This window comes from Hemicordylus capensis, chromosome 5 (genome assembly GCF_027244095.1).
Source record: "Hemicordylus capensis ecotype Gifberg chromosome 5, rHemCap1.1.pri, whole genome shotgun sequence".
Taxonomy (NCBI): domain Eukaryota; kingdom Metazoa; phylum Chordata; class Lepidosauria; order Squamata; family Cordylidae; genus Hemicordylus; species Hemicordylus capensis.
Genome location: NC_069661.1, coordinates 62,010,325 through 62,036,443, shown reverse-complemented (window position 1 = coordinate 62,036,443; position 26,119 = coordinate 62,010,325). Strand labels below are relative to the sequence as shown.

General features: G+C 47.2%; 1 protein-coding gene across 2 annotated transcripts in view; it reads right to left on the bottom strand.

Annotated features, from left to right (window-relative positions):
• ARHGAP10 (Rho GTPase activating protein 10) overlaps positions 1-26,119 on the bottom strand; it is a 207,914-nt gene that overhangs the window by 174,840 nt on the left and 6,955 nt on the right. The gene's annotated exons all lie outside the window — the stretch shown is intronic.

Sequence of the window (26,119 nt, the reverse complement as noted above, 5' to 3'; positions counted from 1 at the left end):
ACAGACCAGTGCCGGTCCGCGAGGCGTTGGGTCCATGGGGAATCACTAATAAAAATCATGCCCCCATTCCCCCCCCCCAAAAAAAATTGCAGAATTAGGCCAGTGGGGACTGCTGCCGCTGGGAGCTCTCCAGAGCTCATTTCTAGGCAGCCTGCCGTTGCGGCTGGGTAACATTCATTTTGCTTCCTCGAAATGAACATTATCTAGCAGTGAGGGCTGCCTGGAAATGGGCTCCAGAGAGCTCCCGCCAGCCCAAAATTGTTTTTTGGGGGGTGCCTGGGGGTGGGGGTGAGGGGGGAAATCCCTTTACTAACTGCTGGTCCGGGAAACTGTGCACAAAGAATGTACCGGTCCATGACATTTCAATGTTGAGAAACACTGCTTTAGCTTATACACAGAATGCTGATTACACTTCCAGTGTGGAATTTGTCCACTACTAAGCATATAGACAAATATTTAGAAACATTGGTAGACTTACCGTGAAGGGTTCTTTTTCTGGTATGGGGAGGGCATCCATCACGTGATGAGTTGTCAAGCTCTGCATGCTCCGAGACAGGGCCAATCAAAATCATTCACGTCCTCCATCCCTACTGTGCCGCCCTATCGAACCCAGTTCTGGTCTTGTAGAGCGTAACAAAAAACTTAATAACCGGAGGACTCCAACTGCTCAGCCAAAAAAGGAGTGAAAAGATAGAGAAGATAAAGGAACACCATCAAAGATGACTGTCTGTAAATAAATAGATGTTAGCAACAGAAGGTAGAAAGGGAAAGCACAAACTATGTGCCCTAGGAGTTGCCCCCGCCACCCACAATCGATCTTGGCCTCCACATCCGCGGGAGGGCCGGATGCCCTCCCCATACCAGAAAAAGAACCCTTCACGGTATATCTACCAATGTTTCTTTTTCCAAGGTATGGGGAGGGCATCCATCGCGTGATGGGACATACTCAAGCCATTGACGAGGGTGGGGAGCAGATGTCTAGACTACCTTTTGTAAAATCGTACGACCCATGGCCACCTGAGTTTCATGAAAGGAAGGGATCTTATAGTGTCTAACAAATGGAGTCGTAGATGACCAAGTAGCCGCTTTACAAATCTCTTCTAATGGTGCCCTCGCCGAGAAGACAGCCAATGTAGAAACACTCCTGGTCGAATGTGCAGTGATGCCAAGTGGCACCTGCAGATGCAAGGATTCATTCGCCAGGGCAATGGTAGCCTGAAGCCACCTAGCGAGAGTCTCCTTTGACACTTTGGTCCCCACCTTTGAAGGCAAATAGGAAATGAACAATGAGTCCGACTTGCGCAATGCTCTGGTACGCTTGATGTAAACGCGGAGTGCTCTCCGTACGTCCAGGGTATGCCAAACCCATTCCTTAGGATGACGAGGTTTCGGACAGAAGGATGGCAAAACAATATCCTGACTCCTGTGAAAAATGGAATTCACCTTTGGTGGGATCTAACTTCATCACTACCACCTCCTTCTGGAACACACAGAGCTCATCCCGCATTGATAGAGCTGCCAACTCGGATACTCGTCTCATCAACATAACTGCAATAAGAAACAACACTTTAAACGAAAGAAGTCTTAATGAAACTTCACACAGTGGCTCAAAAGGAGTTTTGGTGAGCGCATTCAAAACTGTGTTCAAATTCCACGAAGGGAACCTATGAACTGGCGGGGGGCCTAAGTTAACTGCGCCCTTCAGAAAGCATCGCACATCTGGATGTAGTCCAGGAACATCCCAGCCGGAAATGTTGAGGACCGAAGCGAGGGCCGAAGTTTGCTGCCACAGTGTACTGGGGCGTAACCCTTTATCAACTCCCGCCTGCAGAAAACCAAGTACTGCAGGAACCCCGGCTTCTGTCGGACTAATTCCATTCTTTCTAGCCCAGGCACAGAAAGTAGCCCAAGTGACTTGGTAAATGCAAGTGGTTGACGGGCGCATTGCCGCCATGATAGTCTCCTGCACTTTTGGCGAATAGCCTCTCCTCAATATCCGGCGCTCAACCTCCAAGCGTGAAGGTGCAACCATTCTGGATCCGGATGAAGCACCGGCCCTTGACTCAGCAGGTCCCTTCTCAACGGCAGGGGCCAGGGGGCCTGAACCAAAAGCGCCATCAGGTCCGAAAACCACGGTCTCTGTGACCAATATGGGGCTACTACAATGACTTCGGCTCTCTCGAAGCTCAACTTCCGGAGGACCGACCCCAGAATTGACAGAGGTGGAAATGCATAAAGTAGCCCTAGAGGCCACCTGGAGACCAGCGCATCCACCTGTTCTGCTCGGTAGCACTGATGTCTGGAGAAGAATCTCGGGAGCTTGCAATTCAGCGAGGAAGCGAACAAATCCACCCTGGGTCGGCCCCACTTCTGCACTATCATCTCAAATACTTCCACATGTAGTGCCCACTCTGCCGGGTCCAAGGTCTGTCGGCTTAGCCAGTCCGCCTGTAAATTTTCTACACCCGATAGATGCTCTGCTGTCACTGACTTCAGGTGTTTCTCTGCCCATAGAAATAGCCGATCCGATTCTTGCATCAGGGACCGTGACTTGGTACTGCCCTGGTGATTTATGTGGGCCTTTGTAGTAATATTGTCCATCCGGACCAACACATGACGCCCCTTCACGATGCTTTGGAAACTTAGCAAAGTCAGGCGGACTGCCTTCAGTTCCAGCCAGTTGATGTTGTGTATTAGATCCTCCTGCGTTCACTTGCCTTGTGCCTGCATGTCGGAACAGTGTGCTCCCCAGTCGAGAAGACTTGCATCCATCGTGAGAATTATCTTCTCCGTGGCCTCCAGTGGAAGACCCCACGCCATGGCCGAGGACACCGACCAAGGAAACGATCGTCGTACCTTTATGGGAATCTTGAGCCACAATTTTTTCTTTTCCATAATCTCTTCCTGGTGAGGGAGAAGCAACCATTGGAGGGACCTGGAATGCCACCTTGCCCAAGGTATGAAGTCCAGGCAGGCGACCAAGATCCGAGCCAAGTGCATCAGCGCAGCTCTTCTTCTGATCAGGTAAGGACTTATGGCCCGTAGCATCTTTTCCCTGCATTCCTTTGGTAGACTCACCATCGCCGTCGCCGTGTTGAACAGGACCCCCAGATGTTGCAGGACCTGTGAGGGGACCAGGTGACTTTTGGCCTTGTTGATGATGAAACCATGTTCTTATAGGACCCGAATCGTGTTCCTGACGTCCCGCCTGGCCTGACCCTCTGAATTTGATCGAATTAAAATGTCGTCTAAATACGGGTAAGTGTGAATCCCCCCCTGTCTGATATGGGCAATCACTGCCACCATCAATTTTGTGAAAACTCTTGGGGCTGACAACAGGCCAAACGGGAGTGCCCTGTACTGGTAGAACTTGCGGTCGTATGCAAATCTGAGATAGCGCCGATAGGCCGGGTGTATCGGAACGTGCAGTTAGGCCTCGGATAAGTCTAGCGAGGCCAGCCAATCCCCGGGGAGAACGGCTGACTTGATGGTTCTGAACGACTCCATCCTGAAAGACCTCTTCCGCACGAACCAATTCAGCCGCTTTAAATCCAGCACCGCTCTCCAAGAGTCATCCTTCTTTGAGACCAAGAACAGAAGTGAGAAGACCCCGTCCGGTGTCTCTGTCACAGGAATGGCTTCTATTGCCTGTATGTCTAACAGGTGCTGTATGGCTATTTCCATCAACTTCCTCTTGGACTGGTTGTTTGACACTGGGGTCTCGAAAAAGAAACTGGTCGGAGTTGCGTAAAATTCTATACAATACCCCTGGGAAACAGTTTGAATCACCCAGCGGTCCGAGGTTGTGACTCTCCATTTTCTGGCAAAGTCCCTCAACCTGCCCCCGACTGCTGGGGTGTCATTGCTTGTGATTACGGCAGTCCTGTGGGAAGGAGAAGGACCCCGCTCTCCCCTTGCCTGCACCTCTATTCTTGTTGTTCCACGCCTGGCGCCATGGCTGTCTGAACTGGTTCCCTCGGAACTCTCAATCTCTGAACCCGTCTCTAGCAGCCGAAGGGTAGCCCCGGTTGAATGACCTGTAGGGACGAAAGGAACCTTGAAAACCACCCCCTCCTCGAAAGGGCTTCCTCGTGTCCCCTCTCCCCACTGGCAGTGCTTTTTTCTTATCCCGAGTCTCCACTAGCACTGGTTCTAGAGACTCGCCAAATAGCTTTGCCCCCCTGAATGGAGTGGCTGCCAAGGCCGATTTTGATTTTGAGTCTACTCGCCAGTGCTTCAACCACAAACCTCTATGCACTGCTACACCCGCTGCCATAGACCTGGCTGAGTGTTGTAAACAATCCAAACTGGAATCCGCCATAAGGGCAGATGCCCTGGCAATTTTATTCAAACCTTGTCGCAGCTTGGTATTTTCAGGAGGAACCAATTTCGCCAGCTCCTTAGTCCACAAAATCGTAGCCCTCGCGAAGATGGACTTAGTCGAAGCAGCTCTTATAACTGTCGCTGATGCCTCATGTCCCTTCCTTAAGAGGTGATCCGTCTTTTTCTCCTCTGGAGACTTCAGAAATTCCTCGCCTTCCTTATTCACCAAGGCTCCAGTCACCAATTGGGCCACGGGCGCATCTACAACTGGAATTGCTAACATGGACATGATCTCAGGAGGCAAAGCATATAATTTATTTGGAAAATGCAAGGCGGGCTTAGAAGCAACCGGAACCCCCCATTCTGCCAGCATAACCTCCTTAAAAAGAGCGGGAAAAGGAACTGTTGCAGCTGAAACTGATGTAGAAGGAAAAGGAACGTTGGTAGACTTACCGTGAAGGGTTCTTTTTCAAGTATGGGGAGGGCATCCGTGATACGATGGGTTGTCAATCACTGCATGCTCCGAGACAGGGCCAATGAAATTTGAGTATGCACAAGACTCCCTCTATCGAGCCCCAGTATACCCAGTTCTGGTCTTGTGGAGCGATGGGAGTTAAACAGGTAAGCATCTGGAACTCAGCATAAGGGAAGGTAGAAAATAGAACAAGGAACCAGGAACAGATATGAAATCTTAGAACAGTAACATGGAAAAGTGATACACGAAATCTTACAACCCTAGGAGTTGTGCCGCCTCCCACAGGTTCCCAACCCATGCATCCGTGGGTGGGCCGGATGCCCTCCCCATACTTGAAAAAGAACCCTTCACGGTAAGTCTACCAACGTTCCTTTTTCCAAGTATGGGGAGGGCATCCGTGATACGATGGGACGTACCCAAGCTGACATTTTTTGGGGGGGGCAACGGATGCCTACACAACCCTTTGAAGGACTGTGCGCCCTACAGCCGCCTGAGGTTGGTGAAAGGACGGAATCTTGTAGTGCCGCACGAAGGGGGACGTAGAGGACCATGTTGCCGCCTTACAGATGTCCTCCACAGGGACCCTTGCCGAGAAAGCGGCGGAAGTCGAGGCACTCCTCGTGGAATGAGCCGTAATTCCGAGAGGTATAGGAAGATTCAAGGCCTCATACGCCAGAGATATAGTGGCCCTGAGCCAGCGCGCCAAGGAGTCCCTTGAAGCCTTGGCGCCTAGTTTGGCCGACGAAAAGCAGACAAACAAGGAATCTGACTTCCTAAATGGCTTAGTTCGCTTTAGGTATATACGGAGAGCTCGGCGGAGATCCAGGGAATGCCAAAGATGTTCTTTTGGATGGCGTGGCTTTGGGCAAAAGGAAGGCAGGACAATTTCTTGTGTCCTGTGGAATAGGGAATTCACCTTTGGTAAGAAGGTGGGATCCAACTTCATTATGACAGCTTCCTTCTGGAAGATGCATAACTCATCGCGGATTGACAAGGCCGCGAGCTCAGAGATCCTTCTCGCTGAGGTAATCGCGACTAGGAAAAGAACCTTGAAGGTTAAGAGCCGCATGGGAACTTTTCTCAGTGGCTCAAATGGATCCTTCGTAAGAGCCTGAAGAACTTTGTCTAAGTCCCAGGATGGAAATCTTGGAACTGGCGGTGGCTTCAGGTTGGCCGCCCCTTTGAGGAAACGCCGTATATCAGGATGGAGCGACAAGGAGCTGCCAAAATTCAGATCGAGGACGGAGGACAGGGCAGAGACCTGCCGCCTCAAGGTATTGGGCCGGAGCCCCCTGTCAACCCCAGCCTGCAGAAAACCAAGGACTGAGGAGACACCTGCAGCCTTCGGGTCCAGTTTTGCCTTTCGGGACCAGGAACAGAAGGCCGCCCACGTCATCTGATAGATGCGGGTAGTGGATGGACGCCTTGCTGCCAAAATGGTCCGCTGAACAGGTGCTGAATAACCCTTGTCCTCTAGAGTCTGGCGCTCAATCTCCACGCGTGAAGATGAAGCCAATCCGGGTCCGGATGCAAGAGGGGACCTTGAGCCAGTAAATCCACCCTGCGTGGTAGAGCCCAGGGTTTTCGGACCGACAGAGCCAGTAGGTCCGAAAACCATGGGCGGCGAGGCCAGAATGGTGCTATTAGGACCAGCTCTGCTTTCTCCGTCACGAGTTTCCGGACGACCAGGCGTAGAATTGTCAAGGGAGGGAAGGCGTAAAGAAGAACTCCGCGAGGCCATCTGGATGTCAGAGCGTCGACTTGTTCCGCCTGAGGACATAGGTGTCTCGAGAAGAACCGTGGAAGTTTGCAGTTCGCCGGAGAAGCGAAGAGGTCGACCGCTGGGAGACCCCACATCCTGGACACCTGGGTGAACACCTCTTCGTGTAGGGACCACTCTCCCGGGTCCCATGACTGTCTGCTTAACCAGTCCGCGAGAATATTGGCTCGACCCGCCAGGTGCTCCGCGGCCAGAGTGCGCAGATGAATTTCTGCCCAGCGGAATAGCGCATCCGACTCCGACATCAATGCCTTCGAGCGAGTGCCTCCCTGATGATTTACATGGGCCTTGGTGGTCACATTGTCGGTGCGGACCAGGACATCCTGGCCCTCCAGATAGACCTGAAATTCTAATAGTGCTAGTCGAACTGCTTTCAACTCCAGCCAATTTATGTTGTGGTTGCGGTCTGTCGAACTCCACTTCCCCTGTGCTTGGTGGTCGAGGAAGTGGGCCCCCCATCCAAGAAGACTCGCGTCCGTTGTGACTACACATTTTTGAGTTAGCTCCAAAGGGAGCCCCTGAAGAATCGCTTGGGAGGTCCACCATCGAAGGGATCGTTGGACCTTGGTGGGGACCTTGAGCCAAATGTTTCTCCTGTTCATGATGTCCTCCTGATGAGGGAGTAACATCCATTGTAAGGGCCTTGAATGCCATCTGGACCAAGGCACGCAATCGAAACAGGCCACCATCATTCCCATGAGCTGTGACAGTCGAAGAAGTGGGACTCTTTTGTTGCGTAAGACTGAGTTGACCGACGCAGCGATCTTCAATCTCCTTTCCCTTGGGAGGCGAACGACAGCAACTTCCGTATCGAAAAGGACACCGAGATGGACAAGTTCCTGAGTGGGATGGAGATGACTCTTTGCCGCGTTGATCAGGAAGCCATGGTCTTGGAGGATCTTGACTGTAAGGCAAACACTCCTCTTTGCCTCCGCCTCCGACTGCGCCCGGAGCAAAACATCGTCCAGGTACGGGTATGCGTGGAGCCCCCTCAACCTGGCATGGGCGATGACCGCTATCATGAGTTTGGTAAAAACTCTCGGGGCGGAGGAAAGGCCGAAGGGAAGAGCCCTGTACTGGTAGCAGTGGCCCTGGTAGGCAAACCGGAGGAAACGACGAAAATCCGGGTGTATCGGCACGTGAAGATAAGCCTCTGACAAGTCGAGAGAGGCCAACCAATCTCCTGGAAGGACAGCCGCCTTGATGGATCTGAAGGATTCCATCCGAAAGTGTCTTCTCCTCACGTACCGATTCAGCCGCTTTAGGTCCAAAATTGCCCGCCAGGAATCGTCCTTCTTCGGGACAAGGAAGAGAAGAGAGTAAACCCCGTCGTGAGCGTGCAGGGCCGGTACCGACTCTATAGCTTGAATGTCCAGCAGGTGCTGAATGGCATCCTGCATAAGTCTTCTCTTTAAGGGGCTTTTGGACAATGGAGTGTCGTAGAAAAAATCTGGAGGGGTAGAAATGAACTCTATGCGGTACCCCTGAGATACTGTGTGAAAAACCCAGGAGTCCGTGGTCGTCTCCCCCCAAACCTTGGCAAAGGCGCGTAGCCTGCCTCCTACCTGGAGATAGTCACTGCTTTCGGAAGCGACGATCCAGTCCAGCGGCAAAGGAGGCTCCCCTTTTTGCTGCTCCCCTGGCTCTTGGATTCCAGGGCTGGCGCCAAGGAGGTCTGTACTGACCTCCCCTGAAGCCTCTGTCTCTGAAATTGTCCCGATAGTTGGCTGTTCCTGATCTTCCGAAGGACCTAAAGGGACGAAAGGAATACTGAGAACCTGCACCACCCCGAAAGGGCCTTCTAGGCTCCCCCCGTCCCACGGGCATGGCTTTTTTCTTATCTCGGGTTTCAATTAACACTGGATCCAAGGCTTCCCCGAACAGCTTGACCCCCCGAAAGGGAGTTGCAGCTAGAGCCGCCTTCGACTTAGAGTCAGCATTCCAGTGTCTTAACCAGAGCCCCCTACGGACCGCCACGCTGGCCGCCATGGCCCTGGACGCATGCTGAACGCAATCCAGGCTCGAGTCTGCCATAAGGGCGGATGCCCTTGCTATCTTATTCAAGCCCTGGCGGAGCTTGGTGAGCTCTGGAGGTACCAATTTTGCTAGTTCCTTTGTCCAAAGGATTGTAGCCCTCGCAAAAATGGAGTTCGTTGCAGCTGCCCTGATTATGGTCGCGGATGCCTCGTGTGCCTTCTTCAGGAGGTGGTCCGTCTTTTTCTCTTCTGGTGACTTGAGGAATTCCTCACCCTCCTTATTCACCAACGCTCCTGTCACCAACTGGGCAACCGGCCCATCCACTACAGGAACTGCTAATAGGGACATAATATCGGTAGGTAACGTATACAACTTTTTAGGAAAACTCAGAGAGGGCTTGGAAGCCATCGGGACCCCCCATTCTGCCAACATTACTTCCTTGAAAAGTGAAGGAAATGGAACCGTGGCCGGGGATACCGAAGCTGAAGGGAACACTTCCTGATCTAGCCCAGGTACAGTTTGGGGAGTAGGGTCATTGGAAATGTCTTTAATTGCTCTCTTGGCTTTGGCCAAAAGTATTTCAAATTCATTAACTGAAAAAAGGCGAGCAGAAGAAGGCTTTTCTGACGGAGTTTGCTCGTCAGACAACTCGCCGTCCTCTTTTTCTGAGTCCTCAGAACTTGAACCCGATACCCGGGAACGTCTGCCCATAGCAGCGGATGGGGCGTTCACCTGAGGCGCAGGGACCCCCTTGTTCCCTTGATCCCCTTGGCGGGAAGTTGAGGGCACTTCTGCCATAGGAGCTCTAGAAGAACGAGTCCCCCCAGCTAAATCAGGACTTTGATCAACAGGGGAATCCTCCCCAGGGGAATAAGCATGAAAAGCCCTCCTATGACGCCTCTTTCTAGCATTTCTGGCCAGCCAGACTCTTTCTCCAACTGGAATGGACTGCCTGACTGGGCTGGAATCCGGCGAGGAGGAAAAGGAAGGACGCCTCCTTCTGCGGGACCTCGTGCCATTTTGTTCTTGTTGCCCTGTGGGTAGCCTAGTGTCCCCAGGAGCCCCTGAAACAGCAGTCTGTACTGAAGTAAGGGCTGCCTGCAGTGGAGGGTTTGCAGCGGGCTGTTGACTCAGAAGCGGGGAAACCACCGCCAAACAGTTTTTCTGCACAAAATCACTAAGCCATGCGAGCTCCCTTGCAGATAACATTTCCCCGCTAGGGCCCATAGCGCCCGTCAGCGAGTCACCCGCCATCTCACTCACCGTTTGACGCGCAATCTGCGGCGGTTCCAAACTCGACGGTGGGGCCAAGCCCCCAATTGCCCCCTTGGATGTTTGTGGAGCGGGCAACATTGGCCCAGTAGTCGTCCCTGAGCTAGGAATAGCGTGGGACGGTTCGGGAGCAGACAAAATGGCGGGCGCATTTCGAGCGGGAAAAGCCGTTGGCTCCTTCCCCCGCTGCCGCTCTCTGACTGCCTTTAACTGCAGCCTTTCACTCATCGGGCCTTTTGTCAACAGAGAGCTCTTAACTTTCTTCTTCTTCTTTTTAGGTTGGCCATCCGCCCCAACATGCTTCGATTTTTTAAGGGCTTTGGCGTGCTCCGTGTGCAGCTTTCTCTCAGCCGGCTGCTGCTCTTTAACTAGCACGGAAGCACTTTCGGGATCAGGCAAGCCCGTAGCGGCAGACACTGCGCTCTCCCCAAACACTGCGCTCTCCCCAGCTCCCGAGGGAACTAATGGGGACTTCTCAACTGGGGCATCAGAAAGGGGTCCTTCAGAGAGGGAACCCCGCAGCATATCTCCTGTGTGTGCTATCTCCATGGAGTATAGCAACTGCACACCAACAATGAACTGACAGACACAATCTACAGAATAACACCGCAAAGATTCACCGACCGTAATTGCCACAACTCCTTTCCCCCCCTTGCACACAGCAGAAGGTAGGAGAAAAATTAAGCTGAGCCAGAGAAAGGACTGTCCCGGAGCGAAGACAGGACCAGAACTGGGTATACTGGGGCTCGATAGAGGGAGTCTTGTGCATACTCAAATTTCATTGGCCCTGTCTCGGAGCATGCAGTGATTGACAACCCATCGTATCACGGATGCCCTCCCCATACTTGGAAAAAACCTCCTGATCTAATCCAGTAACTGGTGCAGTGCCTGTCTCAGTGGAGACATCCTTAATCGCTCTTTTTGCCTTAGCCAGCAAAACTCCGAATTCAGTTGCTGAAAGGAGCCTAGAAGAAGTAGGTTTTTCCGCAGGGGCTTGTTCATCGGATAGTTCCCCTCCTCTTTTTCTGACTCCGAGGAACTAGAACCCGGGTCCCTTGGAGATACGGGGTGAGATTTAGTGTTAGCCAAGACCACTATAGCCCCAGATGGCTGATGTACATGCTGCGTGCTCTGACTAGAGATGGGAACATCCCGCACCCTCTCTAGAAGCGGGTGAGAAGGCTTCTCACGAATATGGCCGCTCTCAATAAGAGCTGATCTCTTGATATTCTCTGCCATTTCCTCCTCTGAGGAAGACAATCCGGTTATATTTTTATTCTTAAGGCGCCGTTTCTTGGACTGCCTGTTCATGACTATACGTTCTCCCAAGGGAATAACCTGCCTTACCGGGCTCGAGTCCGGGGATGACGGGAAGGAGGGTCGCCACCCTCTACGGGGGGGAACTAGTGGCGCTGGAGCTGCATTCGCGGTTAGACCCCTTTGGACCCGATTCAACAGAGGCAGGCTGACCCAACAAAGGGGCACTACCAACATACATTGTTGTTTAACAAATTCCCCTAGCCAGCGGAGCTCTTTCACAGAAAGCTGTTCCCCGTTTGGGCCAGTCATGCCCGAGAATTCAGCGCCCCTCGCGTCACTCACCAGCGCATGCTGTGTTTCCAAAGTCTCCCCCAGCACCTTCTCCGTCCAGGATGTCTCAACCCCGGCTATCCCCCGTTGTTCCGTTACCGGCGGAGCACTCAGAGGCGTGGTAACCAACCCGGGGGCTTGGAAAATGGCGGCCGCGATTTGAGCAGGAAGCTCCGTCGGTGCCGAAACTGGCTGCTGTTCTCTCACAGCCCTAATCTGGAGCCGCTCACTGAGCGGAGCAGAGCCAACTGCGCCCTTCTTAGATTTCTTTCATCTCTTCAGTTTAATTCCATCTGTTCCTTTCAGATGTTCTGACTTTTTAGTGGCTTTAAAATGCCCAACTTGTGCTGAGGAGGCACTTGGAGAAGTGCTGCACACTTTTTCTCCCTCCTGGGCAATGGAAGGCAGCGGGACTCCATTATTCGCGCCATCCCCAGTTCCCTCGTGAACTATCGGGGCGTGTTTTGGAGCATCTGAAAGAGGGCCCTCCGAAAGGGAACCTCTGAGCATGTCCCCAGTATGTGCCAATTCCATATCCACTTCAAAGAAAGGATCCAAAACAAGCGGGAAAGGCGTGTAAAATAACCCAAAAGACCAACGGAACAGTAGGGCAGAAGCAAACGAAGTGGAAGGAAGCGAAGGTGGGGGAGGGAGGAACGGAGGATCAGTATGAGCAGGTAGGTAGTTGAACCAAAAAACTCACAACATGCAAACTGACAAACGTGGCAACTCCTTTCCCCCCCTTGCACACAGTAGAAAGGAATAGTATGGCTGAGATCTCTCCACAAAGGAATCACAGTACTGTCTTCAGAGCGAGACAGGACCAGAACTGGGTTTGATAGGGCAGCGCAGTAGGGATGGAGGACGTGAATGATTTTGATTGGCCCTGTCTCGGAGCATGCAGAGCTTGACAACCCATCACGTGATGGATGCCCTCCCCATACCTTGGAAAAAGTAATATTTCTTATTTCTCCAACAACATTTGTGAACATATAATTTCCAGCCTAATCCTATTCCTAACATAGTCCATTACAATACGTATCACTAGCTTTGCTGGAAGTTTTGCAGTTGAGTTACAAACACAGTAACTACAGATCATTCTGATATAGTTGAGCTAAGTATGAAAAAGCAGTCTTGCATGTAAAAAAAAAGAGGGGGAAAATAACTGCAAATTATAATAAAGTCTAGAAATCATTAAACATAATTTTGTTTATTTTCTGCGCTATGGAAATCAATCATGACTAGGATCCAAACAACTCTTTCAGACACAGCTAATGCAATTTTGGACTTTTTGTGGAACCCTATGCCACACCACAAACTGTTTTTGAGAAGTGCCCTCTGTTCGTGTGGCAACCGGGAGCAGTTAGGGGGCAAAGAGAGATTACTAACTCAAGCCCAAAACCCTCTTGGGTTTAGAGAATTAGCTATACAGTTTTCTAGGTTGTGGCCAAAATTCCAAATTTACTATGCAGAAAAATAATAATACAAAGAAAGCTCCATATCTTGTGTCAGTTAAATTATATGCTTTAGTTAATCTGATTTAGAATACGAAGACAACAATTTGAGCATTAACTCAACTTTATCAGACACATTTAAGAACCCTAGGGCATAGGAACACATGAAGATTCAGAGCACTGGTCCACCTAGCTTATGAATTCTGACTTTCAGAGGCTATTCACACTCACATACAAAAACAGGCTACGGTAGCCCAGCCCAGTTTTGCACACGCATGTGAACCGCCAGGTTTGGCCCATGGCGGCAAACCCACCGAAATAGCCCTCCCTATAAAACGAGGTTAAGGGAACAAGTGCTCCCTTAACCTCGTTTTATGGATCATCTGCTGAGGGAAGCCCAGGGAGGGGAGAGCCCCATGATGCACTGCACACCCACGTGGTGCATCCTGGTAGTTCTGGGGGCCAGGAAAACATATCCCAGCCTCCGGACCTTCCTGTTGCCTGGCCATATGGGTAATCGTCTGAGAGTGCACCCATCAGGGCAAGTGGGATCATCACCCATCAGGGTGATGATCACCCATCAGGGCAAGTGGGAAGCTAAGTATAACCCGCCTTCCCCACAGCCACTATGGAGCCCCTCTCACTGACTGTGAGAACAGGCTCTCAGTAAGAACTTGGGCAGCTCTTGTACCTGTGATCTTTCAGATTGAACCTCGAACCCTTTGCATGCAAAGCTGTACCACTGCGCTATGGTGTCCCCCCCCCTCCACCCACTACACTGAAAACAGTCACACAATGCACAGCAAAATAAAGCAGAACATTTACTGCAGATAAGCACCAACACACTCTTATTCTTCAAAATCCTGCATTCAATTAGGCATTCACAGAGAGAGGACTTTAAGCTTCTCCAACAATTCACAGCATTTATCACAAAGGGCTATTGACAGACTTGCAGACCAGGCTTGTCTTTGGCCCACTCTGAGTAAATGCATAGCATTGGGCCAATAACTTAAAAGCAAAGTAGGTAATCTTGGCTCTCCAGCAGTTGTTGAACTGCAACTTGCATCATCCCCAGCCACAATTTGATGATGGTGAGGAGGAGGAGGAGCAGGAGGAGGAGGAGTTCAAACCAACAGCTAGAGAGCCCCAGCCACAATAGGAGGAGGAGGAGTTCAAACCAACAGCTGGAGAGCCAAGGCTGCTTCCCACTGCTCTGTCCTGCGGCTGAGACTAACAATAATTTTGGGAGTGTACATTATATTCAAATGTATAATGACAGAAGGTTGGGGCAGTATACAACAAATTTCAAAAATAAAGTAAAGTTAACTATTCAACAAAGATATTGCATTTTAACTTTAAGCAAAATGCATTCTATATCTGCCCTGTCAAGTTCAATACAAATTATAGCTTGACCATGGAAACACCAGAGAAATCATAACAGTAATGCTAGCAAAACGTGCATTTGGTCAGATGGTACTTCAACTTCAGGTCTCTTTTGATTACATATTGTTTAACAATAATTCAGCAATAAATCATTACACACTTGTTTTCACTTTAGGAATCAGGATGAAATTATTGGGGGGGGGGAATCAATGGCTTGGGCCCAGGGTATTTAAAGAAGGCTCTATTTGACATGAACCCCGCTGTCAACTAAGATCATAAGAAGAGGTTTGTTTGTGGTTACCACTGGTTCGTTTGGTGGCCACTCAGTGGCGAGACTTTTCTACAGTTGTCCCAGGGCTGTGGGATACATTCCCTGTTGAAGTCAGAGCTGCATCAGCTCTGATGGCCTTCAGAAGAGCATTGTAGAGACATCTCTTCAATCAGGCTTTTAGTTGATTTTAAGTCTGACTGTAATTTTAATTATTTGTTTTAACTGTTGATTTTAATATTTACAGATATTCTTAATCTGTAATTGTAATTGTAAACTGTAATTGTAAACCGCCTTATATACAGGCGGTATATAAATGTACTGCCACCTAATGGCGCAGTGGGAAATGACTTGCCTATGGAGCAAGAGGCTGTGGGTTCGAATCCCTGCTGGTATGTTTCCCAGACTCTGGGAAGCACCCATATTGGGCAGCAGCGATATAGGAAGATGTGAAAGGCATCATCTCATACTGCACAGGAGATGGCAATGGTAAACCCCTCCTGTATTCTACCAAAGAAAAACCACAGGGCTCTGTGGGCGCCAGGAGTCGACACCAACTCAAGGGTACACTTTACTTTATATAAGTGTACTAAATACATACATACTTGCGCAACATTTCAATGTCCTTTGAACAATATGCTCCAGTAACATATAAATCTAGTGCTGAAACAAACTTGAATGACATCTAATAAAACAGCAACACACTATAAAAGTTGTTAAGTATGTGTATAAACTATATTTGTAACAAATGTATACATGACATCAATTTCTTAAAATGTCAAGTTCTTCGTTGGAATGCTAAAAAAAACTCCACTTGTGTACATTTGATTTCTTTGACCTAAAGTAACTCTATTCTAACCCATACTCATATGAGCAGTCAATTCTGTGGTCTATAGGGATGAGCGTTCACATGACTAGAAGCCAAAAAAAGAAAAATGGGGCATTAAGAGGAACTGGAGGGAAATGAAAAAAATACAGACATAATAAAACACAGAAAACAGATGAGACACAGCCCATGCTCTCTTCTCTCTGTGAGGATTCATATTTTCTGCTCCCAGATACTTATACAAAAGAAAAATGCAGCTGAAGACAGAACTCAGAGCTGTGAATGTTAAATTGGTCCCTGGAATTGGTGATGGGTTGATGTGGGCTAACAAGCTGAAATTAAATCTGGGTAAGGCAGAGGCTCCGTTGAATAGGATGTCTTCTGACAGTGTTAAATGAATTTGCACTCTCCTTGAAGGAGCAGGTCTTAGGATTGCTTTGGGACCCAGCTTTGCACTTGTAGCGTGCTAGCTGCTGCACACCACAAGGTTGTTCTCATGACCAGCTTTAGGAGGATAGGAGCAGGAAAACCTGGGTAGTGAGGCTCGTGTGGAGCCTCGGGACCCATCCTACCCTGCTGCTCCAGAGTAGGGCTACCCTATTTTACCTAGGTTAAAGGGGCAAAGCCCAATAACAGCCCCAATTATGTGTGTGTGATCAGGGCTGTGTGCAGCAGTTCCCAGCAGCCTAGCTTCCTCTAAGGCACAAAGTGCTGCTTAAAGAGCAGCCAGGAAGCTGGGAGCTGCAGCATTGCTGCAGAGAGCCTCTTTGCTGCCTGCACAATGCATTGTAGGATACTAGAGGACTTCCTCCTTCAGATCCCCAATGCAGTAAGCTCCACTGTGCTGCTCGCATGGGAATGTGGCGCAGTGGAATGCCAAGAAGTGCCTAGTCATGTGGGGGAAGGCAGGTATATTCCTGTTTCCACCCCAACCCCCACATATCCCTGCCTAGCCACCAGGGAGTTTGGTCGCCTGAATGATCTCCATTTCTGTCTCGGTAACAAGCAGAAAGCTGCCAGCTCGAAACCCCGCTGGTACTATATCGGGCAGCAGTGATATAGGAAGATGCTGAAAGGCATCATCTCATACTGCGCAGGAGGAGGCAATGGTAAATTCCTCCTGTATTCTACCAAAGAAAACCACAGGGCTCTGTGGGCGCCAGGAGTCGAAATCGACTTCATGGCACACTTTATCTTTAAGACCTGGCCACAGTTATCCATGCTCTCATTCTAACCAGACTGGATTACTGCAACATGCTGCATGTGGGGCTGCCCTTGAAGATGCTTCAGAAACTTCAGCTGGTCCAAAATGCAACTGCAAGAATTTTGACTGGTTAGAGACAGCTATCCTCCATCAGTTGCACTGCTTACCTGTTTGTTTCCAGGTGCAATTTAAGGTGCTGGTAATGACTTTCAAAACCCCAAAAGGTACCTGAAGAACTATCTTCTCCCACAGGAATCTGCCCATCTCAAAAGAATTTGTAGAGAGTGCCTCCTACCTGTGCCACCTATGTTGGAGGCCCATCTGACAGCCACCTTGGAAAGGATCTTTTGGGTTGTCCCCCCCCCCCACGCCCATAAGAACTTGCTTCCCTGGGAGATCTGGCTGCCCCCTTTCTCATTAGCATTCCTCAGGCTTTGATAATATATCTATTTTTGCAATCTTTTCCTCAGAACCTTTAGCTTGCAGGTAGGTTTGGTTGGACCCTCTGGCCTACTGCATGTTTTGTCACTGTGATTTGGCATGTTTTATTTTTAATTTGCTTTTATGGATTTTTGTATATATTTTGTAAGTCTCCTTGTGCTGGTCTGTGATTGTAATAAAGGAATTGAATTGAACTGTAAGTCTCCTTGAAATCATAACATAAAAGGCAGAGTACATTTTTAAATAAATAAAATAGCTACACCTTCTTCTCATACTATCAACAGGAGCTGTAGGTGATTCAGCAAAACACTAGTAGTGGAATAAAGCTCCAGATTTCATTCTCAGTACCCAAATATCTGTGAATATAAATAAAACAAAAAACCAATGAGTCTTGTAGCACCATAAAAACTAACAAATTCATTTCAGCATAAGCTTTCATGGACCAAAGCCTACGTCATACGATACATGAAGTGTTATCCTCAGTTAGCAGGACAAACTAAACACACACAGAGATAGACACATGCACACACAAAAATTGGCAATAGGTGCAGTCCAAGACCATTTCTACATAAAATTTAAGAGTAATTCTGCCATTGTTGCATTACATTACATTCTGGTAATGTGAAAGAACTCCTTCCATTATATCAATTCTTCTCTAACCTGATTTACTTTTATGGTGGGGGCTCTTGGGCCAAACTACATGCAAAAGCAGATTTCCATCTTTAAAAGAAGGCTCAACCCAGTGACTGATATCCTGACTAACTAAGAGCTTGCATAACAAGCAAAGTTGCACTAGAGCAGGATCACATAGTTGTATCAAAACAAAAAACAAACCAGGGAATTGGGCAAAAATTCAATTTAAAATAAATGCACACTATTGTGCAAATATATTGCGGTAGCGCAACACTAGTCTACAATGAAAGCAACTAGTGTAACAACTTTACACTAGTGCGATGTCCTTCTGCAAGTGCTTTGTTAGCCAGGATGTACACTGTGCGTAACAGGAGGATGGACACTATTTAAAAGGCCAAAAAACCACATACATGAGTGAGGTGCTAAACTCTCCCATCTGTAGCACGCATGCATGCACACCCCAGCTCAGAATGGATCTATCTGCAGCCATTCCACCTGACTTCCACACAGAGAGCGGTCACAGAGCCCGGCCCCTCTCTAGCGGCCTGGTTGGGACCAGCTATGATCTAGCTCTTCGCCTCCAAGAGCCATACCTATCTGCAGTCAGCCAGCCACACTCCATCAGAGATGTTGTGGAAGTTAATGTATGTATTGCTTTATTTTAATACTGTAACAAACTCTGGGAACACAGGCTGAAAATTAAGATATGAATCTAATAAATATTTCCTTAATTTCACATGCATGTTTTGCTTGTCTGTTAAGCCCTGAGGTGCAAACCTCCAGACTGTCAAATCATTAGCTTTTTAATGATTAAAAGAGGAAATTCTCCACCCACTGTCTCAACAAAACTAACACTAGCAACACCTACTGAAGAAACAGATGAAGCATGATTAAAAAACACTAATTTGAAGTGCTAAGCGATAATTTCAAATGCTCTAACACACGCTCGAATGGCATAGATATCCTCAAAACATCTGGTGGATGGGAAGGTGAATAGTAAGGATGTGCACGGAAATCTTCGGCACTGGCGGGGGTAGTGTTTTAAGGGCGGGGGAGGGTGTATTCACCCCTCCCGCCGCATTTCCCCCGCCGGCACGCTGTTTTTTTTAAGCCCCTCGGGGCAGCAGCGTTCCTCCCTGCCGCCCCGTTTTCCCCATCAGCCGGAAGTGTCCGGAAGTCATGAGTGCGCCCGTCATGTGCGCACACGGCAGAAGGGCATGCGCGAGCACGCAACAGGCGCACGCGCACTCACGACTTCCGGCCACTTCCAGCCGACGGGGAAAATGGGGCGGCAGGGAGGAACGCTGCTGCCCCGAGGGGCTTAAAAAAACACACAACGCGCCGGCAGGGGAAATGTGGCGGGAGGGGTGAGTACACCCTCCCCCGCCCTTAAAGCGCTACCCCCGCCAATGCCGAAACACCGAAACCGCCCTGAGTGCCAAAACGTTTCAGAAGCCTTCATAATGGCCTCCGAAACGTTTCGGGCACATGCCTAGTGAATAGTAGTAGTAGGATTCAAAGAGGAAAGAGGTGGAGCCATAGCTCAGTGGTAGAGCTGCTTGCAAGCAGAAGGTCCCAAGTTCCTGGCATCTCTAGGTAGGGCTGGGAAACACTCCTGCCTGAAATTTTGAAGAGCTGCTGCAAGTTAGTATAGACCAGGCCTGCTCAACTTGGGCCCCCCACCTGTTTTTGGACCACAACTTGCATATTCACCAGCCAAAGTTGCCAATTTCCAGGGATTATGGGAGTTGTAGGCCAACATCTGCAGAAGAGCTGAAGTTGAGCAGTCCTGGTAGACAATACTGAGCTAGATAGTCTGACTCAGTATAAGGCAGCTTCCTAAGGGCAACTGTAATGGGACTTCTATACAGAAGAGAGAAGTAATACTCTATTAACTACCATCAACTACTGTTAAAAGTAAATTCCAGAGTGACTGATCCAGAAGAATCTAAGTTCCTTCACTTGCCACTTCTGAGATTCCAAACAGACCCACCCATCTAGTGAGTCAATATGAAAACTCATCAGCTGTTCACATCTCTCTCAATCATAGCACTAATTATAGTTTTCAGGAAGCAGCATTTCAATGAGAGCAGCAATTAATAAACTCATGTCATGGAGGTCAATTATTATTAGGAAGACCAAATGAGTAACAGAGCACAGATTTTCTTTCCATATTAAAAAAAAACCAGAATAAGGATTTCCAACGTAGGGTATTTGCTTGAATCAAATAAAATCCCTTAAAAACGAGCCTAAGGTGTCAAATTCTTCTTTAGTCTTTTAAGTAAGGAGCAATGTGGGAACAAGGGAAGAAATAAGGAACAATGGGCAAGGAGGAAAAACAGAGAACTGAGGAAAATAAAATATTCAAAACACTTGGATCAGGACAGAAGTCATAAAACAAGCAAGTTCATGTGAACAACTTTGTTTACAGAAGAATAAGAACAAGAATACAAACAAATCTCGAGGGAATTGTCCGCATTTTTTATTATTATTTAAACTTGTGTTTTCTCCCTGCACATCACTTATAAGGGAAATACCCCTATAAATAACTATCAAGCACTTCTGCCATGAAAGGGAAGGGTAATGTAAACACAAGCAATTTTAAAATGCTTTTTTAAGACTAAGAAACTGTGCACCATTTCATTTTTACCATCTTCTCCCCAGCCCCAACTTCTTTTGGAGGCTCAAGCTACAGTAAATTAAAATAAACCGCATTGAACACAGTGGCTGACATACTGCACAACAGTCAGTCTCATCATGTTATATGCACATATTAGGTTTGTTACATAAATGCAAAAAAGTGCAAGTGTTACACAAGAGTAAGCCCATTATTTCCATTGAGTTTACTCTCATGTAACAACTTGTGTGCATACACAACGTTACCAACCTGACATACCATTGCACACTACATCAGCCGTGAACATTCTCTGATACATGGGATTATGTTATTTTGAATGTCTGGCGGTGCAGAGGATTAGAAGTGCTAGGATCCCATGCTTCCTTTTTCTGTGCTTCTGCATAGTGTCTGAAATTGAACATGTTTGAATATGCTAATCTGCTTTACACGAAACCATTTAGCTCAACATTGTCTACATTACTGGCAATGGCTCTCCAGAGTTCCACCCAAGGGTCTTTTCCAGACTTACTGGAAAACTTACATGGATTGAAGTTTTACATGGATTGAACTGGGGGCCTTTTGTAAACAAAGTACATGCTCTGCCAGTGAGCTATGGCCATTCCATAGAAGGAAATGCAAGAGGGTTTTTTGTTCGTTTTTTAAAATGTTATAGGAAAGTACAGTGAATACTAGAAAACAGAGTTTAATCTCAAGACCTACCTGTTTTCCCAGGCTTTTAACTGAATTTTTTAAAAATGTTTTTATCTTTTGAGATTGTTTTTTACTTTCTTTTGTAAATTTTAACTGTGGTTTATATTGGTTTTCACTCACTATGTTTTAACTTTGTACACCACCTAGAGATATCTGTATGAGGAGGAATAGAAATATAATAAATAAATAAATAAATAAATAAATAGTCAGCAAATTGAAAACAGTTCCAAGAGTCACTCTGCCATGTGATACAAAGTCCCTTCTATATACATCTGGCATGGAGAAAGGGACTTTAACACATGGCTAGGCCAGACAATGCTACACTAAATATCAAGGCAGATAAAAACAGAGAAAGAAAGAAAGAAAGAAAGAAAGAAAGAAAGAAAGAAAGAAAGAAAGAAAGAAAGAAAGAAAGAAAGGAGGCAAAATAGATCATAGGTAATGGCAGCACCAGGAACAAAACGGGGGGCACAGAAGGTGGGGGCAAACATTTTGTATTGCCTTCTCTGAAGTTGCCATAGGTCAGTTTTGTTGGGATGTATGAGGGATATGGATCAGAATTCCTTTACAACCCAGCTCCCAAATTATAAGGTAGAGACCCAGACAATGAGAACTGGAAGCTCAGAGACAGATTATTGCAGGGCTACTCAACTTTGGCCCTCCTGCAGATGTTGGCCTACAACTCCCATAATCCCTGGCTATTGGCCACTGTGGCTGGGGATTATGAGAGCTGTAGTCCAAAAACCAGCTGGAGGGCCTATGTTGAGCAGGCCTGGGTTGGACAGAGGGAATGCATAAGGCTTGTGAGCTGTTTTAGCACCTGATTTAATATACATTCCTCTATTTAAACATCACGGTATTCATGAACATGTGAACACCACTGTACAGAAATCTGTATGCAACACATGACTGTTTGCCAAAATAACATGCATCAGATATTCTCCAATGAACACTGAAGGAAAGTGTGCATGAAATCTTTTGGTCTTAAAATAGTGTCTGCCCCGACAGTGAATTTGGAAATCTGATATGCCACCAAAAATGTGCGAGAGGGGACACTGGGACAGAGATACAGGGTTTGATCCCATAGCTTGCTTTTCTGAATGTAACCCACTCCACCCTTCTATCAATGTACATATGCAATATATCATTCTGTCAAGGTCTGCTTTACATATAATTGCATATTTCTTAAAACTCAGATGCAGTCTCTTGTAAATGCACAAGTATCAGCATTAATCAATTTCAACAATTAAAAACAGCAGAATGCAAAAATAAAAACAAAAACCACTTGATTAAATATGCTCAACTTAGGTTCCAGAATAAGAGTCAGTGGTATATAATTGTTAATTCAAAACTGTTAAATGTTTCAGGAATTGATTTCATTAAAATACATATAAAGTAAAATCTCTGTTGTGCAAGCTTTTCAAAACAGGATCGTTATTATAGAAATTCTTTAGATTCCTCACTAGTTTTGCTACAGAGTCCAGTTTAAAACAGACTATACCTCCCCCCCCCTGCGCAAAAGACAACAAACAATGTTTTATTCCATTTATTCCAGAATCTCTTTTAGTTGTGAATAGATTATTGTCCCCCAAGGTACTTCAAGATAGCACCAAAAAAGCATAATGAGGCTTTACTGAATATAGCATTTTACACAGACTTGTTTCTTTCTAGTTTGTGAGCCTTCAGACATATCCATATATTTCCAAGCCGTAGTAGATAAGGAAATGAAGTTTGTGATGGATGTCAGATTCTGCACATCCTAGATGCATCACCCATTGCAAGAAACACACAATTACAAATTTGGTAAAAACCACTCACAGGATATAGTATACCTTACTGAAATTATTTTCTTCCCCTAAAATCAAGCAAGAACCATTTCAAAATCTAAACATAAAGACCTAGACACCAATCACGTGGCTTTTCTATATAAAATACTATCAGCATCAGTGATCCTCTCCAACCCGAGTTACTCCCTTAAGACAAACAAATACATTCCACAGCCCAAACAGAGCAATCATCTCCCTGGACTGATTGCTAACTACAAGTTCCCATGTTGGGAAAACTGTAGAAAAGCAACTTCAGAAATTAAAGTGTTGCTAACCTTACTAGATCATCCTCTTGAGTTGGGGGGGAGAGACTAAATGAACATAGCTGAACATAAAATAACCCCAAATCTCTACAATGGTAAAAATTAATTAGAGCCACACCAATTTCTCGCCTCTCTTCTACAGTTCTTTACCAGTCTGGTCCTTGTTTGCAAAGGTGTGCTAATGTTGGACCAAATTCACATCAACCCAACCTCTGCTACTCTCCTTTCAAATTTCTAAACAAATTTTAATCAATGTAAACTTTTATCATATGCTCTAGGTATTTTAACTTTTCTAAGCCCTTGGAAACTGTTTCTTGTCGACTACATAGAAAATACAAATGCTCTCTGAAGGAGAATTCCTTAGACACCACAACTCTTCCAGGAGCCCAGTCCTGCTCCTGAGCCTAGCCTTGGCACAAGGATAATCTTCCCCACAACCATTAGGCACTCTGAAAGCACTCCAAGACCCACTATTCCCTGATTTCCCCAGCTCCAAGATCAGGAGCAGAGATGGGGCTTATGCAAACCACACTGCACTTAAAAGGCACTTGGGAGAGCCTCCAAAGCACAATGTAACTGCAGGGACAATCCCTTGCTCCATGTTTTCTCTCTCAAGCTTGGAGCTGGAAACTGTCCCTATTCCAAAGCTTGTGGACACCTGAACAAATCTTATTCCAATTAAGGATGGTTTCCAGGCCTTCTTAAGTGGAGAAAGCAATAAAATCCCATATTAATTTTAACCAGCGGACAGGCTGACTAACAAAGTGTGCATACTTTGAGCTCCTGCAAGTATGCAGCAGGAGCCCCAGTATAATTCCTCTAGAACACACAATGTGGCACAAGAAGGCTAAGAGATCAGAGTACTGCCCACTCCTCACCCTCTTAGTCCTCTTGCACAAGCGAAAATTGGAAGCACACACAGCTCCCAAACCCAGGTAGAACACAGTTTTTGATTGTGCGAATGACATCATTGAGGAGCATCTTCACAATGGGGCCATTCACACGACCGGGTGGATGGGGCAGATGGGTGGGGGAAGGCTACTTCAACTCACCATCCCCGTAGACTATCAAATAAATGCTTCTGGGAGAGCGTGTGCTTCCAGACAATCCATGCAGCACGGAGCTCCAGAAGGCGGGACAACACATCCCAGCCTCCGGATATCCTGCAATGCACCAGGTAGAACACAGTTTTTGATTGCGTGGATGTTCCAGTTTATATGTTCCTGTTTAGGCCAGCATGCTTGCTTTTAACCCAGCTTAATCTCAATTATGACACCGGAACTGTAGCTGCAATCCTATACACACTTACTTCAAGCATAACCTTATAGTACACAGTATAACTTACTTCTGAATAAACATGCCAAGATCCTCCTGCTTGCTGGCCAAAGAGGCACGTGGGTTTCATGCCAGAGAATCTTTTTACAAAGTAATTCTGCTGCAATTATGGTATTGAGGACACGTATTAGTTTTTCTTCCAGTAACAGAGTCTTCAAAAGTCAAAATACATAGCTTCATTTCCTGCCATGCATGCCGTTCAACCACAGATGCAAAAAAGAACTCAAACAGAAAAGCTTAAAGTCAATGTTTGACAAAGGATCCTAAACATTGTTCCTTCAAAGTCCAAACCAAACAGAAATGGGGAGAACAGGTTGCTCACCTGTAACATTTGATCTTTTGGTGTCCCGGTATCAATATTGGGCTATGTGCCTTGGCAGTGGCCACCACGGAATGATTCGTCAGCTTCTTGAAGTGCTCTGAAGCCCACCTGGTCTCTTTCGGCGCAAGAGCACTGTTTCTCTTAGTTCCTGGACAGTTGACATCTGAGTTGAAGTTTCATCAGAATAGACAGGTAAGGACATCAGAGGAGTGGGAAGGCCGGGTGGGTGATGTGAATGATACCGGCCTCAAAAAGATCAAAAGTTACAGGTGAGCATCCTGTTTATCTTTGTGGTGGCCTGGTATAATTCCCAACATTGGGTGAGTAGCTGGCTCCTGAAAGAACGGAGGTGGGATCTAAACAACTTTCTTAAGACCTGAACACCAAAACCAGCCGCAGAGCAGATGCCAAATGCAGATGCTATATGGCCAAATTCCATTATTTGATTTGGAAAGGCTTTAGAACTGACATGCAGAATGCTCCTTTATGCAGCAGGCAAGGCTGCAAGAGTAGACATGGTGGTGGAAGACATAAAAATGTTGACTGGATCACTAACAGTTTTGGTGGGAGACCAGCTCCAGTCCAAGAACCTTCACCATCTCAGAGACCCGGATTCTATAGGACTTGGTCTCTTCTGCAGGAGAATCCGAAGGGTTATTCGGGACATTATCATCCGGTGAAGTGCCAAAGAGAGTTTCAGTGATGGTGGAATCATAATCAAACTCGGAGATGGAAGTATAATCCTCATCTGAGGGGCATCTGGAGGTGAGGAAGGTACAGCAGGGTCATCAGGCAGAAGTGGAGTATGAGAAGGAGGAGTCGGCAGAAGAAGTAAAGCAGCAGGTACAGGAGGAGGGTCCACGGTGCATTTGAATAAAGAGGATGCAGCAGGCTGGCCCTGAAGTGTGAAAGATGACCAATTTTTTCAGCTTCCATAGATGCAACTCTTCATAGTCGTAAGGAAGAGAGGGTGAGTGTGTATACATTGTGTCTCAAAACCTTCCCATTCTGCGGATATAGCCATAGTCGAGGGTGCCCGGAGAGCTCTAGTAATCTAACTTCCTTCAGTATGGAGAAATTGCTGGTAAAGAAAAACTAATGTTTCCTTCTAGTGCAATGGAGAACAAGAAGAGGCGGCACAGAAATTGTTTTGGCAGGCGATGCAGATAATGTGTTCGGCACTCGTGGAATTCCAACGTTGGACCCATCTGCAGTGTTGAAGCCAAAGCTGATAGAAAAGCTTTCTGGCCACAGCCTCAAACTGAGAGACCAGGGAGAGGTTTGGGTCCAGAAGTACTCCCTGTCTACCTACCTGCTTTCTGGGACAGGCAGATCTAAGCCACTTCTGATGTTGCAATCTCCCTCAATGAGTACCTCTGTCTTGCTTGCATTCAGCCTCATTTAACATATCAGTCTCCT